The sequence below is a fragment of the Chiloscyllium plagiosum genome, unplaced genomic scaffold (assembly GCF_037043375.1).
Source record: "Chiloscyllium plagiosum isolate Xiang-an unplaced genomic scaffold, Cpla_swu_hap1 HiC_scaffold_21, whole genome shotgun sequence".
Taxonomy (NCBI): domain Eukaryota; kingdom Metazoa; phylum Chordata; class Chondrichthyes; order Orectolobiformes; family Hemiscylliidae; genus Chiloscyllium; species Chiloscyllium plagiosum.
In genome coordinates, this window is record NW_028270159.1 from 93,119,750 (window position 1) to 93,135,919 (window position 16,170).

General features: G+C 44.4%; 1 non-coding gene across 1 annotated transcript; it reads left to right on the forward strand.

Moving 5' to 3' along the window:
* The first annotated feature begins 1,749 nt into the window (after window positions 1-1,749).
* On the forward strand, window positions 1,750-1,841 carry trnar-ucu (transfer RNA arginine (anticodon UCU)). Its single transcript is given in 2 exon segments — window positions 1,750-1,786; window positions 1,806-1,841. It is a non-coding gene; the product is annotated as a tRNA-Arg (tRNA).
* The last annotated feature ends 14,329 nt before the right edge of the window (window positions 1,842-16,170 follow it).

Here is a 16,170-nt window from a genome sequence, read left to right on the forward strand (position 1 = left end):
GTAGTGACCCTTCTTAATCTTGGGTCCGAGACATCTATCATACCTAATCGCCAGGCTACCCTCTTTGCGGGGGTTACCTGGACTGCTCCATCTGCCTGAGTTAGCCAATTTAGTTTCTTCATATCTGTCCTTATGTGTACATTGAACCAGGTACGCACATTGTCGCTGAAAACAGAATCTTTCGTTTTTTTGTGCCTGCAGTATGCATCGTCTCAAATTCTGCCACCTCTCGCTGGATGCCTTCGCCAATGGTACGTGAGGAAAGGTGCCTTCCACATCAAAAGGATTTTTTTTTCTCATTCCTTGACTGTTTGTCCCTGATATGGTAGTTTACTGGCCTTGTATGTCTGCTATTATTTCGGTTTAACTTTACATTTTTTTCTGTCTATCTGCAACACATGCCTCTGCAAAGTCAGGTAATTACTTATTTGTTTCCCAGTGCTTTTATTGGATTCAAAATAAATGTTAATTTACCATTACAATGGACATTACATTATTTTACAGGTTGTGGCAACAGCGAGGGCCGAAGTGCCTGTACTGCATTGTAACGTTCGATGTTGTCAGTTCCATTTCCTGCTGGTTTCAGATATCTCTCCTCACTCTGGAAGCTCCCGGTCGCATGTTCCAGAGATTTGTCTGCACTTCAGTTAATCTAGGCAACTGTATTTCCTGCTCAGAATGTGATCTCTCTCCAATGGAGAGAGGAAAATAAAGTCGGTGACAAAGCTGAGATCACTTACGATCTGTCCAGACTTAACAAAAACTATCCCGATCTTCCAGTCTCCTATAACTTCAACATTACACTGTGTTCCCACCCTTCAGGCTCTCTGCTTGTATTCCTGATGAAGGGCTGTTGCCCGAAACGTCGATTTCACTGCTCCTCGGATGCTGCCTGAACTGTTGCGCTATTCCAGCACCACTCAAATCTAGACACTGTGTTCCCAGGCCATCATTTCAGTCTCTGTTCTGCTGCAGTGCTCCTTCAAGACACAACACAAGCTGGAAGACACGCAACTCATTTTCTACCGACAGACCATGAAAACCTTAGGACCCAACATCAAGTTCAATCATTTTAGAAACCGTCCGCCGTCTTACACATTCTTCACCCACCCTCCCTTCCCATTAGTTCTGAAGACGGATCGTTGGACTCGAAGCGTTAACTTTCCTTCCTCATCAGAGATAGACAAGAGCTGCTGATTTTGTTCAGACCTTTTGGCTTTTCTTCTGAGAACTTTGTTTTTCTGTTGTAATCGCCAGATACTGGAAGCGTCTGAATGCAGGAGGAGAATTTCACAGGAGATGAAAAGAATGGAAAGGTTTTGACCACTCCCATTGTGAAGGTACGCGAGCTAGACTGGGGATGTTGCTCTAAGCCCAGAGAAGGCTGAATAAGAAACCGATTAACGTGCTCATTTTATGAAGAGGATAGATATGTGTGACAGAGATAAGCCTGTATTGGGAAGGAACAGAGTAACATAAATGGAAGACAGGAGACAAGGAGGAGATTTAGGAAGAATACTTTCACCTAGAGAGTATTGATTATCTGGAAATCATTATCTGAACATGTGGTAAAGGTAAGTGTAATGAGAACGTTTCAGCAGTCTGTAGCCGAACACTTGATGAGCCAGAGCACGAGTGGATAAGGACCAGGTATCAGAAAGTGTGACGAGGACAGACAGGCGCGAGATGGGTGTCCTGAATGCAATGCGTCAAAGGCAAACTAGTGTGCTTAATGATTACGGCTGGCGCGGCTCTGTGGCGCAATGGAAAGCGCGTTGGACTTCTACATCTCTATTCAGAGTGTTATTCAAAGGTTGTGGGTTCGAATCCCATCAGAGTCGAGTTTGAATTGATGTTTTGCAAAGTGGTCAGACCAGACTCGGCTGCTTATCTGCAAAACCAGTAATAATCGTGCATAAACCTAACTGTCTCGAAACGGAACATTTTCCTCCCACAGATTTATGGGCGGCACGGTGGCACAGTGGTTAGCACTGCTGCCTCACAGCTCCAGAGACCCGGGTTCATTTCCCGCCTCAGGCGACTGACTGTGTGGAGTTTGCATGTTCTCCCCGTGTCTGCGTGGGTTTCCTCCGGGTGCTCCGGTTTCCTCCCACAGTCACAAAGATGTGCAGGTCAGGTGAATTGGCCATGCTAAATTGCCAGTAGTGTGAGATAAGGGGTAAATGTAGGGGTATGGGTGGGTTGCGCTTCGGTGGGTCGGTGTGGACTTGTTGGGCCGAAGGGCCTGTTTCCACACTGTAATGTAATATAAAATTCTAATCTAATCTAGATTTACATTATCGATGTCTATTTATGGTAGAGATCGATAAATACCTGTCAGCCAGTAGATGTTGTGGATGGGCTGGAAAAAGACATAAAATTGTTCTGTGAGCCATGATGATATCAAATTACGTGGCAGGACAGGATCGGTGTGAAGAATGACCTCCTTCTGCTCCTTTGTGTCTGTGCCATTTCTGGCCAAGGTTTTTAAATAATCACAATGAGGACAATATGAAGTAAACGCCAAATAATATTTTGGTCTCATCTCCACTTCGTTTCCCTCCCGGCTGGAATAGACAGCTCTTGTTTCAGCTTTAGATCAGACAGCGGAGGATTCTCACAAGTTCTCCTTCAGGCTGAATGTTCCTTCACATAGGTTTCCAAGTGGACACATGGAGCAAGCAATTGCATGGATGCTGGGGATTCAGGGGCATATTTCCCCATTGCTGGGCTGGAATTCTGGCCAAGGTAATGAACGTGAATTTCTGACATTTTGAATCTTACTCTGGATTCTTGCGACTTTACGAATTAAACTGAATTTAATTTGCCCTTGCAGAACATTATTCAATCTTCACTGTGCATAAAAACCATGCTCCATGCTCGTGCACATAGTATGCTGAACATTGTTGATGTTGTGTGTAGTGTGGGTTGATGTCTCAGATGAACATGCCAAAGGAAGTTTGTGAAATGTCAGTGAATCGGGTTCACTGACGAATTGAAGCCGATAGAAGGAAAATCCCAGTACAATGGCCACATAACATTGCCTGTGACCAACGCAGGAAGCCATGGTAAATGTATGCAGTATTCAATAAAACCGATTTCCACCACATTTATCTATGCCATTTTCCTGAAGCTGATGCTTCATAATCGATGATCCATTATCAGTATAGCCACCTCTGCACTGCGTGTCCTTTCAGATACACAGAAAAAAAAATGAGTAATTGGGTTGAGGGGCCCAGTGGTAAGATCAGGAGCCGTTCGTCACCATTAGACGGCAGATCCAGTGGTGCAGTTAGTTAGCTTTCTGTACTTGCATGACAGAATGGCAGCACATGAACTGCCAAAGTTGGATTGCATTAGATTCTCGCCAGGTGTTTGTTTTACTGATACTGACCAGAGATGATTGCAAATTCAAGCTGAAGAACAGTTTAAACCCGAAATATTACATTGCAATAAAGTGCTTTTGGCACTAATGTTGTACCGACCTGTAAGACCAATCTGAAGTCCATCTGACCAGCAATTTGACATTATAAGCCGTAGGTTTATCCAATGATCATTTAATTGCCTTGAAGGTTGGTGAGTCTACGACTGTTGAAGACAAGGCGTTCTGCACTTTTACTACTCTCTGAGAAAGGCCGCTACCTCGGCATCTATCACACTCAAATTACATCGATATGCTCTTGTGCCAACCATCACCATTTGAAGAAAATGCCTTCACTGTCCACCTTACGGCAAACTCTGATCATCTTTTATGTCTCTATTAATTCACTTCTCAAACTTCTTATCTCTATCAAAAACAGCCTCAAGTCCCTCAGCCTTTCCTCGTAAGACCTTCCCTTCACAGAAGGCAGCATCCGAGGAAATCTTGTCTACAACCTTTCCAATGCTTTCACATCCGTCCTATAATGTGGCGACCAGAACTCGACAAGTTTGGCCATACCAGACACAATTCTGGAGCTGCAAAGGGATCGTTAGGCCCTGAAACTCAATCCCTCTCCTAATAAAAACTAACACACTGTGCTCATTGCAAACAAATCCATCAACGTGTGTGTTAACTTTCAGAGTTTTATATACATAGATGCCGAGATCGCTCTGCTCATCTAAACTTCAAAGAATATTACAATTAGCCCAGATCATTTTATTCTTGTTGTTCATTCCAAAGTAAATCACCTCACACTTTTCCACAATATCCTCCATATGCCACCTCTGAGCCCCGATCTGCAGATTATTCATGTCCGTCTGTAACCTGCAGCAGACTTCGGCACTGTTGACAACTCCATCGACTTAGTGTGTTCTGCGAATTTACTCATCCATCATCCCATGCTCGAACCCAGGTCATTTATAAAGGTGACAAACAGCAGTGGACCCGAAAAGGAACCTTGTGGTACACCATGAATAACTGAACTCCAGGATGAATATTTTCCATTAACTACCACAGTCTGTGTTCTTTCAGCGAGCCAATTACTGATCTAAACCGCGAAATCACCCTCAATCCCATGTCTCTGTATTTTATGCAACAGCCGACCGTGCATTCGTGAAAATCATATCCAGAATGTTAACCACTTTACTCTCGTCCACTTGTTTGTTGTCCTTTTCAAAGAGCTCAATAAAGTTTGTGAGCGACAACCTGCTATTCGCAAAATCTTATTGACTGTAGCGAATCAACTTCTTCCTGCTTAGGTTATCATAAATCATATCTCTCATAACCTTTCCCAAAACTTCACCTTCAAGGAAATACGGCTCACTGTTCTATAATTTCCAGCGTTCTCCCTATTAATCTTCGTGAAGAAGGGGACAATATTTGCTGAACTCGAGTCTTCTCGCACTAATCACATAGACACTGACGAAATAAAGTTGGTCGTCAAAAGTTCTGCAATCTCCTCCCACGATTCCCAGAGAAACCTATGATACATCCCATCAAGCCCAGAAGACAAATCTATTTTCAGGCTTTCAAGAATTGCTAACAACTCATCTTTATGAATATCAATTTCGTTTATTCTAACAGATTGCATCTCAAAATTCTCTTCGACAGCATTGTATTTTTCATTTGAGATATGATGAAAAATATACATTCAGCGGCTCTCCTATCCTCGGACTCCGTTGACGACGTCCTCCTACTGTTCTTGGCAGGCCCAAATCATATCCTAGATATTCTTTTATTCTTGAAATGACAAGAGAAAGCTTCCGCGTTTTAAATGACCCTGTCAGCTAAAGACTTTTAATGTCCCCTCTTTGCTCTGAGTAGCTCTCTCTTTTGGCCCTTCCTTGCTAGCTTTTAATTTTCAAGTGCCCTAACTCAGCTTTCGTATTACATGTTTACATGCACCACCTTCTCCATCTTGACAAGAAATTCAACTTTTTGAGTAAAAATGGCTCCCTGTCTCAACCTCATATTCCCTGCATGACGCACACACACTTATCAAGGACATGCATGAGCGCTGACCTGAACAAGCTCCATATTTCAGGTTTGCATTTACTTTCCCATCTGGTGCATCCTAACTCTTGCTGATCGCATCATACTGGCCTTTCTCCCAGCGATACCTCATGCTCTGCGATATATATATATTCCTATCCATCACTAAATAAACATACCAAATTATGGTCCCTATCACCAAAGTGCTCAATTATCTCCAAATCGAACAGTTGACTTGCTTCATTACGCAGTTCCAAATCCAATATGTTTTTGAATCTTGTTGACCTGTCTCCATGCTGCGTCACGAAACCCTCCTGCCCACATTGGACAAAGACTGACCAATCAGAGTTCCTCAAACAATAACATTTCCAATCAATATTTGGAAAGTTAAACTTCCCCACTACAACGACCTTGTTACTTCCGTTCCTATCCAGAATCATCTTTGCAATCTTTTCCTCCATATCTCTAGAACATTTTGGTGGTGACCTCCACTTGCCTGATTTTAATCTCAGCCCATTCTAGTTCAGCAGATTGAGTCGGGTCCTCACCAAATATCCTTTCTGCTACCATAGCACTGTCTTTGACAAAAAATGCCACATCTCCCCCTTTTTAACGACTTCCCTGTTCTTACTGAAAAAATCGAAACTGAGGTGCCAGGAAAAACCATTCATTTCAGTGCTCCATTCATGTCTCTGAAATGGCCACAATATTGAAGTCCCAGTGAACAACCCATGACACCTGCTTTAACCCAGATGCTCCTAGCGGTGAAGTAGACAGACTTCAAACCACCTTCATCCTTGCCAGCATTCACTCGCAAACCCGAAAACCTATTTATGTCCGAACCACTCAAAACTTCCAGCAAACTCCAGCTAAAATTCGGGTTCGCAATCCGCTGCTGAATTCGTTTAAACCCTTCTGAGGAGCTTTAGAAATTATCCACTCAGGATGTTGGTACCCTTCCGGGTCAGGTGAAGACCATCTTGTTTGTAGAGGTCCAGCCGACTCCAGAATGAGCCCCAACTATCCAGATATCCAAATCCCTATCACCTGCACTATCCTTACAACCACGTGTTCATCTGCTCTCTCCCTGTTCTTTCCCTCACTATAACGTGGCATGTGTAACCAATCAGAGAGATCAACTCTGTTTGATCTCGATCTAAGATGTCACCCTGGATCCCTGAATTTCTGCCATACATCCACATCATTTTTATTACATATGTTGTTAGTGCATATGTGAAACATGACCTCGGGCTGCTCCCCCTCCCCTTAACCATCCAGAAAACGCGCTGCGAGACATCACAAACCTTGGTAACTTGGAGGTATCACATCAATGATGAGCCTGCCCTGTTCCCACTGAAACTGTAATCTGTCCCCCTCAACATGTAGTGCCCAATAACTATTGCTCTCCTCCCCTCTCCCCTACCCTTCTGATCACAGGGACAAACACTGTGTCAGAGATCTGTACCCCATGGCTTACCCCTCGTAGGACATCCCCCAAAAATGTAACAAATATGGTATGCTTGTTACAGATGGGCACAGCCAAAGTGGATGCCTGCACTTGCTGCATGTTCCCTTTTCGTCTCCCGACTGTATACCATCGACCTTTTTCTTGTACCTGAAGTGTAACTGCCTCCCTATAACTCCTCTCAATTCACCTTAGATTACCCAAAGATCCAATGTTCAGCTCCAGTTCCATAAAGCTGTTGCCAAGGAGATGGAGTTCGGTGCAATTCCCGTAGATTCAAATGTCACGGACATTACTGTAAACTCTAAGCTCTCACATTCTAAAGAAAGAACATTCAAATGGCCGACCATCCATTTCTAATGTTCGGAATTCACACACACACACACACACACACACACACACACACACACATATGTGTGTGTGTGTGTGTGAATTCAGAATATTTGGAATTGGTTGGTCGGCCATTTGAATGTTCTAGGAGAAAGTGAGGACTGCAGATGCTGGAGATCAGAGCTGAAAATGTGTTGCTGGAAAAGCGCAGCAGGTCAGGCAGCATCCAAGGAACAGGAGAATCGACGTTTCGGGCATACACCCTTCTTCAGGAATGAGGAAAGTGTGTCCAGCTGGCTAAGATAATAGGTAGGGAGTAGGGACTTGGGTGAGGGGAGTTGGAAATGCGATAGGTGGAGGGAGGTCAAGGTGAGGGTGATAGGCCGGAGTGTGGTGGGGGCGGAGAGGTCAGGAAGAATATTGCAGGTTAGGAATGCGGTGCTGAGTTTGAGGGATTTGTCTGAGACAAGGTGGGGGGAGGGGAAATGAGGAAACTGGAGAAATCTGAGTTCATCCCTTGTGGTTGGAGGGTTCCCAGGCAGATAATGAGGCACTCTTCCTCCAACCGTCGTGTTGCCATGGTCTCGCGATGGAGGAGACCAAGGACCTGCATGTCCTTGGTGGAGTGGGAGGGGGAATTAAAGTGTTGGGCTACGGGTGGTTGGGTTGGTTGGTCCGGGTGTGCCAGAGGTGTTCTCTGAAACGTTCCGCAAGTAGGCGGCCTGTCTCCCCAACATAGAGGAGGCCACATTGGGTGCAGCGGATGCAATAGATGTTGTGAGTGGAGGTGCAGGTGAATTTGTGGCGGATATGGAAGTGTCCCTTGGGGCCTTGGAGGGAAGTAATGGGGGAGGTGTGGGCGCAAGTTTTGCATTTCTTGCGGTTGCAGGGGAAGGTGCCGGGAGTGGAGGTTGGTTTGGTGGGGGGTGTGGACCTGACGATGGAGTCACGGAGGGAGTGGTCTTTTCGGAACGCTGATAGAGGAGGGGAGGGAAATATATCCCTGGTGGTGGGGTCTGTTTGGAGGTGGCGGAAATGACGGCGGATGATACGTTGTACATGGTGGTTGGTGGGGTAGTAGGTGAGGGCCAGTGGGGTTCTGTCCTGGTGGCGGTTGGAGGGCCGGGACTCAAGGGCGGAGGAGTTGGAAGTGGAAGAGATGTGGTGGAGGGCATCGTCGACTACGTCTGGCGGGAAATTGCGGTCCTTGAAGAAGGAGGCCATCTGGGTTGCATGGTTTTGGAACTGGTCCTCCTGGGAGCAGATGCGGCGGAGACGAAAGAATTGCGAATGTGGGATGGCGTTTTTACAGGGGACAGGGTGGGAGGAGGTGAAGTCTTGGTAGCTGTGGGAGTCGGTCGGTTTATCGTAAATGTCCATGTCGATTCGGTCACGCGAGATAGAAATTGAAAGGTCTGGGAAGGGGAGGGAGGTGTCTGAGATGGTCCAGGTGAATTTAAGATCGGGGTGGAAGGTGTTGGTAAAGTGGATGAACTGTTCAACCTCCTCGTGGGAGCACGAGGCATCGCCAATATAAAGTGGATGAACTGTTCAACCTCCTCGTCGAATGTTCTTCCCGTCGAATGTGCGAGCTATATGTATGTACATATGTGTATGTAAACATATGTATAAATGTGTGTGCGTATGCATGTATGTGTGTGTATGCATATATATTTAATATTTAATATATATATGTTTAAAAGTTGCAAACGAACATTGAGTAAAACAGCATTTATTCAAAAAATATCTGATTTTGTGGAGTGTTCTGTCCTTGGGAAATACCTCAGTCACTTAAGATCAGCCATAAAGACTCCCTGAGTGAATATCCATCACTCACTAGAGATACAGAGGTGATTTTTGAAGTCGATGACGTTTGTCATGTCGCTGATCCTGCGCTGTGTTAAATTCTGGAAAGGATGTTTAGCTCGTATCATATTACTAATTTTGCTGCAAACTCGCACAGTCCATTAAAACAATCCAAAAGTTATTAGGTTTATCTCATTGGACATTTTGCCTGTTATCAGAAAAACTAGAATAGAAATGACAAAATACTGCTATGAAGATTACAGAATTCAAACAGGAATTATTTTCGTGTCTTGTCACGAGATATGGTTGCGGGAGATGAGTGAGCAGCAAATGGACTCACTCCCTTCTCTGTGATTGCAGCCAAAGTTTCTAATGCGACAGATGAAGGAACAAAGGTGCATCACATCGGCAGGTCAGTTCCAACTCACGATAGTGTAGTTTCACTTTGATTGTCGCCATCTCCTAAAGTATTAGCTGAATGGGGAGATCAGGATCCTGAAGGTATGCTGATACATTGCGCGAATTATTCCCACACTGTTGGCATCACTTTATATCATAAACCAGTTATGCAGCAGACTGTGCTAACCGGCTTCCTTTAATGCTGAGCTCACACAAACAGCTCAGTTCCTTTACATTTTATAGAAGTTCACGTAGAACAAGCTGCTAAAGTTTTCCTCACAATCAGCTCATTCTACACTTAGTCGTGCTCAGTTGCAGGTGTTATGAGTTTTCTTTCCAATTAACGTTAACCAATTAGAGAGTGTGCACGTACCGTGTACCCATTCTGGCCGCCCAGACTCCCTGTCCCGGTGAAATTCACTCCTTGTGTGTCTGCACGAATCTTTACAAATATTTTAGAATCAACTTCTGAATATTTTTTTCCTGAGAAAAAGTAAGCATTTTCGAATTCAATAGCTGTAGAAAGAAAAAGAATGCGAGCTCCAAACTTCTCTTTATCATTCATTGCTGGTTTTCAAGTTCTATACCCTAGATATAGATCCATCCGAATGAGGGAATTTCCCTCCTGTTTACTCTCACCAAATTCACATCGCCTAGAAACCTTCTATACGGACACAACTCAGTTTTACCTAGTTTCACGCCACATGATCTATTCGTCTTTTCCACCATCCCATGAAACCCCGCTTTGTCTTTTCCAATGGCACTTTCCCCCACTACATCGTTGGCTTCCTTTCCATTATTCTGTTTCCAAGTAAACGCTGTCCATTCTTCCTGACGTCTTTTCATTCCAGTCATCGCCATCCATGTCTTTTATCATCTATTTATGTCCCAGTATAGTCCATGTTAAGAAAGGATGCTGGGGCCAAACCAACACATGAAAACCCGCTCTAATGCTGTATACTACCATTACCAATGTAGAGAAAATGGGAGCTAGTTCAGTCAAAAGTGAATCCGTTGGTTGTTGCACAATGGATCAATCACTGATTGGGTCGTGACTGTTTTTCCTCACTTTTCTCCCCTGTCTGAACATGTGCTAAAGCAACACAATAAGGGAACATGGAATGCCTACAGTTCAGAAATTGCCTATTCGATGCAACAAATGCACACAAATCCTCCTGGAATTGACCCTCACAGAACAATTCCTTACCCCTTTTCTCTTCATTTGCTCCTGAATAAGGCAACTTACTGACAGTCGACCCAGTTGTCGGCAAATCATATCTCTGGCGCTGTGAGGCAGCAGTGATAACCAGTGAGCCAACTTGCGGCCCTGCACAATTATTCAAGGCACATTCGGACGCATTTGAAATGTCAAAGACGCTCGACTTGTGTTGTTGCCCTTATCAGAAACAATAAACCCAGATTCCCTGACCAAGAAATTAATCCAAACCACAGCGGTGAAAGCGCTGTATGGTAACCACTAGTCGACTAGGAAGGACGGCATGTGCAATTGCTTCTACTCTTAACAGCATAGGTTTATTTTCCTGCGATGAGAAATTCCTTCCAAAAAAGAGTGTTTGTGACACCGTGCTTTTAGAGCACAGAATAATACATTATGTCAGTGGCAGTCATCAAATATCCAAATATTCTCGTTTCCATTTTCCACTAATTGGCCCACAGCCTGACATCTGAAGTGTTCATCTGAATGAGACTTTCCCTGCAAAGTTTTAATCTCAAATGAACCAGTGAATGAGACTGAAGTCAGATACCGTCAACTTTGTTCATGAACTGCGGGAGAACTGAACCTCATTTTGACCCATAGAGGGAACTATACAGAGACATCTTTTGAAAGTGACAAAGGCCTCAGGAGAGCCCAACTTCCATAAAATGAGGAATTGACCCGTTTGGCCTCTTCTTTCTTCATGACTCGCTTTAAAACCGATTCTGTTTACATAAGCAGAGGGGTAAACAGGCGGGAGGCTGTACCTCAAGGACTGTCCCAATCGGCAATAATTGGTACCTGCTCAACGTTGACTTCTCCAACTCTGAGGCAGCCTGGCTAGCTGTGTTCTTCCAACTTCCTGCCTGTTTAATTGGATTCCAGCAGATTACTGTCTCTACATAAGGAACAGAAGCATTCAACCGCATCCCTGTACGTTTTCGTCCCCCATTGTTTCACCGTTTCTTTTCTGCTTTTCATGAATCACGTTGTTCTTCATGCCAAACGAAGGCATTATTCGCATCAGAAGCTTGTCATCCTCATGTTCCTCGAAGGAAAAAACACGTATGTGGACTTCCAAACAGAAACAAATGGGGCCTGGGGCGGGGGGGTGGGGGAGTAGGGTCTGCCTATAAAATGACTTCCAGCTATTCCTTCAAAACTAATTCCTAACAACACAGAGAACGCACCTTCGGATGCTTGCTGCAACAGTTGCAAGAAAATTCAGCAAGGTTGTAGTGTGAATCGATGTTACAACTCCGGGCTCGAACCACTGAGCTATGGTAGCACTAACATATGAAGCGTTTTGAGACTGACAAAAGATGATGACCTCTAGCAGAAAAACTTCGGTCATCTCAGTTTTGTGATACAAGCTTCGTTTTGTGTGACAAAATACGACTTGAAACCCACTTCTTTGATCACGTGTTTGATATAACACTTTGTCAGCTTCCCAATATCTCATAATGTGTCAGGGATCAACATTTGTTTAAACTCACACAAAGTAAAAGCTTTGAAGCTTCTTTTATATAAAAGGCACGATGTAGTATTGATACCAGCTCATTGCCCTTGATTTCAGCATGTATTGCAGTTTTTCTTAATCACTTGGTGAGTAATTCCTTTCCTTTTGCCTGGTGCGATTTACGTTGCCACGGGAATTCATAATTTATGGCCTTGGCAGGTGACTTTTAGGCACCAAACGTGAAACAGTTCAAATCGAACATGCTCCGGAGCTTGGAATTCGAGGGAATGCAGAATATCTGAGAGTGCACTTTAAACATAATCTTGGGTGTCATGTCCGCTGGCTGGGTTGCATAATATTGACCAGCTCTATTTTCTCTTGAGTGGGCTGGAGGACATGACAGTGATAGATAGAGGGAAGACAGTCAAGAGATTTGTAGAAAATGATGAAAAATTTGAAATTTAGCTGCCCGGTGATGGGTGAGTAACCCTTGTTTTGAGTACTCCGACATGCAGGAGAGGTATTGGAAGACCTCAGGATTATATCATTGGGTGAATAACCTGCAACTCCTTACCTTCCACCCTGTGGGAGCCCTTGTGGAAAGATAAAGCTGCGAAGGCCGCAGTGCACGTTTGCGAAAATGGGCGTTCGTAAAAATGCCATTCAGATAATGCACAATGAAACAGTGAACAGAACGCAAGTGCACCCTTGAATAGAAGCAGTGGGAGTTAGACCATAGAACATAGAACATTACAACGCAGCACAGGCTCTTCAGCCCTCGATGTTGCGCCAACCTGTCATACCAATCTGAAGTCCATCTAACCTACACTATTCCATGTACGTCCATATGCTTGTCCAATGACGACTTAAATGTACTTACAGTTGGCGAATCTACTACCGTTCCAGGCAAAGCATTCCATACCCTTACTACACTCTGAGTAAAGAAACTACCTCTGACATCTGTCCTATATCTATCACCCTTCAATTTAATTCTATGCCCCCTCGTGCTCGCCGTCACCATTCTTGGAAGAAGGCTCTCCTTGTCCACCCTATCTAAACCCTCTGATTATATTATATGTCTCTATTAAGTCACCTCTCAACCTTCTTCTCTCTGACGAAAACAACCACAAGTCCCTCACCCTTTCCTCGTAAGACCTTCCCTTCATGCCATGCAACATACGAGTAAATCTCCTCTGCATCTTTTCCAAAGCTTCATCATTCTTCTTATAATGTTGTGACCAGAACTGTATACAATAGTCCAAGTGCGGCCGCATTAGCGTTTTGTCCAGCTGTAGCATAACCTCATGGTTCCAGAACTCGATCCCTCAATTAATAAAAGCTAAAACACTGTATGCCTTCTTCATAAACTTGAGCTGAAAATGTGTTGCTGGAAAAGCGCAGCAGATCAGGCAGCATCCAGGGAACAGGAGAATCGACGTTTCAGGCATAAGCCCTTCTTCAGGAATGAAGGGCTTATGCCCGAAACGTCGATTCTCCTGTTCCCTGGATGCTGCCTGACCTGCTGCGCTTTTCCAGCAACACATTTTCAGCTCTGATCTCCAGCATCTGAAGACCTCACTTTCTCCTCCTTCTTAACAAACTTGTCAACCTGGGTGGCAAATTTCAAGGATCTCTCTACCTGAACACCGAGATCTCTCTGATCACCTACACTACCAAGAAATTTACCATTAGCAAAATACTTTGCATTCCGGTTGTTCCGATCAAAAGGAATCACCTCTCACTTGTCCGCATTAAACTCCATTTGCCACCTCTCAGCCCAGCTGGGTAGCTTAAATATGTCTCTCTGTAAACTACATCCTTCATCACTATCCACAACTCCACCGACCTTAGTGTCGTCTGCAAATTTACTAACCCACCCTTCTACGCCCTCATCCAGGTCGTTTATGAAGAATAACGAACAGCAGTGGACCCAATACCGACCCTGGCGGTATACCACTGGTAACTGGACTTCAGGATGAACATTTCCCATCAACAACCACCCTCTGTCTTCTTTCAGCAAGCCAATAACTGATACAAACTGCTACATCTCCCAAAATCCCATTCATCCGCATTTTGTGCAATAGCCTACTGTGGGGTACTTTATCGAACACCTTGCTGAAATCCATATACACAACATCATTCGGTTTACTCTAATCTACCTGCTTGGTCACCTTCTCAAAGAAATCAGTTAGGTTTGTGAGGCACGACCTACCCTTCATAAAATCATGCTGACTATCCCTGAACAAATTATTCCTTTCCAGATGGTTATAAATCCTATCTCTTATAACCTTTTCCAACAATTTACCAACAACTGAAGTGAGGCTCACTGATCTAAAATTAACAGGATTGTCCCTACTCACCTTCTTGAACATGGGAACCATATTTGCTATCCTCAGGTCGCATGGCACTATTCCTGTAGACAATGACGATATAAAGTTCAATGCCAAACGCTCGGCAATCTCCCCCTGGCTTCCCAGAAGATCCTAGGATAAAGCTTATCCGGCCCAGGGGGCTTATCTATTTTCACACTCTGCAGGATTTCTAATACCTCCTCCTTGTGAACCTCAATCCCACCTAGTGTAGTACTCTGTATCTCAGTATTCTCCTCCACAACATTGTCGTTTTCTAGACTGAATACTGTTGAAAAGTATTCATTTAGTGCTTCCCCCATCTCCTCTGACTCCACACACAACTTTCCAGTGCTATTGCTGATTGGCCATAATCTTACTCTCGTCATTCATGTATTCCTTAAATACCTATAGAAAGCCTTAGTGTTTACCCTGATCCTATCCGCCAAAAACTTCTCATGTCGCCTCCTGGCTCATCTGAGGTCTCTTTTTCGGTCTTTCCTGGCTACCTTGTAACCCCCAAGCGCCCTAACTGAGCCTTCGCCTCTCATCCGAACATAAGCCTTCTTCTTCCTCTTGACCAGACAGTCTGCTTCCTTCGGAAACCACAGCTCCCGCTCTCGACAGCTTTCACTCTGCCTGACAGGTACATACTTATCTCGGAAACACAGTAGCGTTTCCTTGAATAAGCTCCACATTTCTAATGTGCCTATCCACTGCAGTTTCCTTCTCCATCCTATGCTTCCTAAATCTGGCCTAATCGCATTATAATTGCATTTCCCCCAGCTGTAACTCTTGCCCAGTGGTATACACCTATCCATTTCTATGTCAAAAGTAAACATAACAGAATTGTGGTCGCTATCACCAAAGTGCTCACATACTTCCATGTCTAACAACTGGCCGAGCTCATTACCCAGTACCAAATCTAAAGTAGCCTCCCCGCTTGTTGGCCTGTCTACATACTGTGTCAGAAAGCCCTCCTGCCCACATTGGACAAAAACTGACCCATCCATAGTACTCGCACTATGTTTGTTCCCAGTCAATATTTGGAAAGTTGAAATCCCCCATAACAACTACCCTGTCATTCTCACTGCTATCGAGAATCATCTTTGCTCTCCTTTCCTCTACATCTCTGGAACTATTCGGACGCCTATAGAAAACTACCAACAGGGTGACATCTAATTTCCGGTTTCTAATTTCAGCCCATATTACCTCAGTTGACGAGTCCCCAAACATCTTTTCTGCAACTGTCATACTGTCCTTGACCAACACTGCCACAGGTCCCCCCTCTTTTACCTTCTTCTCTGTTCTTACTGAAACATCTAAATCCTGGAATCTGCAGCAACTATTCATGTCACTGTTCTATTCATGTCTACAAAATGGCCACAACACCGAATTCCCAGGTACCAACCAATCCTATAAGGTCATCGACCTTATTCCAGATGCTCCTGGCGTTGAAGTCGACATACTCCAAACCAACGTCTTGCAATCTTGCGACCCTGAAACTTGTTCTGGACCTCCCTACTCTCAAAATTTTCGATACGTGAACTACAATTTTGGTTCCCATCCCTCTGCTGGATTAGTTTAAACACACCCCAATAGTCTTAGCGAATTTACCCCCAGGATATTGGTACCCCTCTGGTTCAGATGAAGACCATCCTGCTTGTACAGGTCCCACCTACCCCAGAAAGATCCCCAATTATCCAGGAATCCAAAACCCTCCCTCCTGCACCA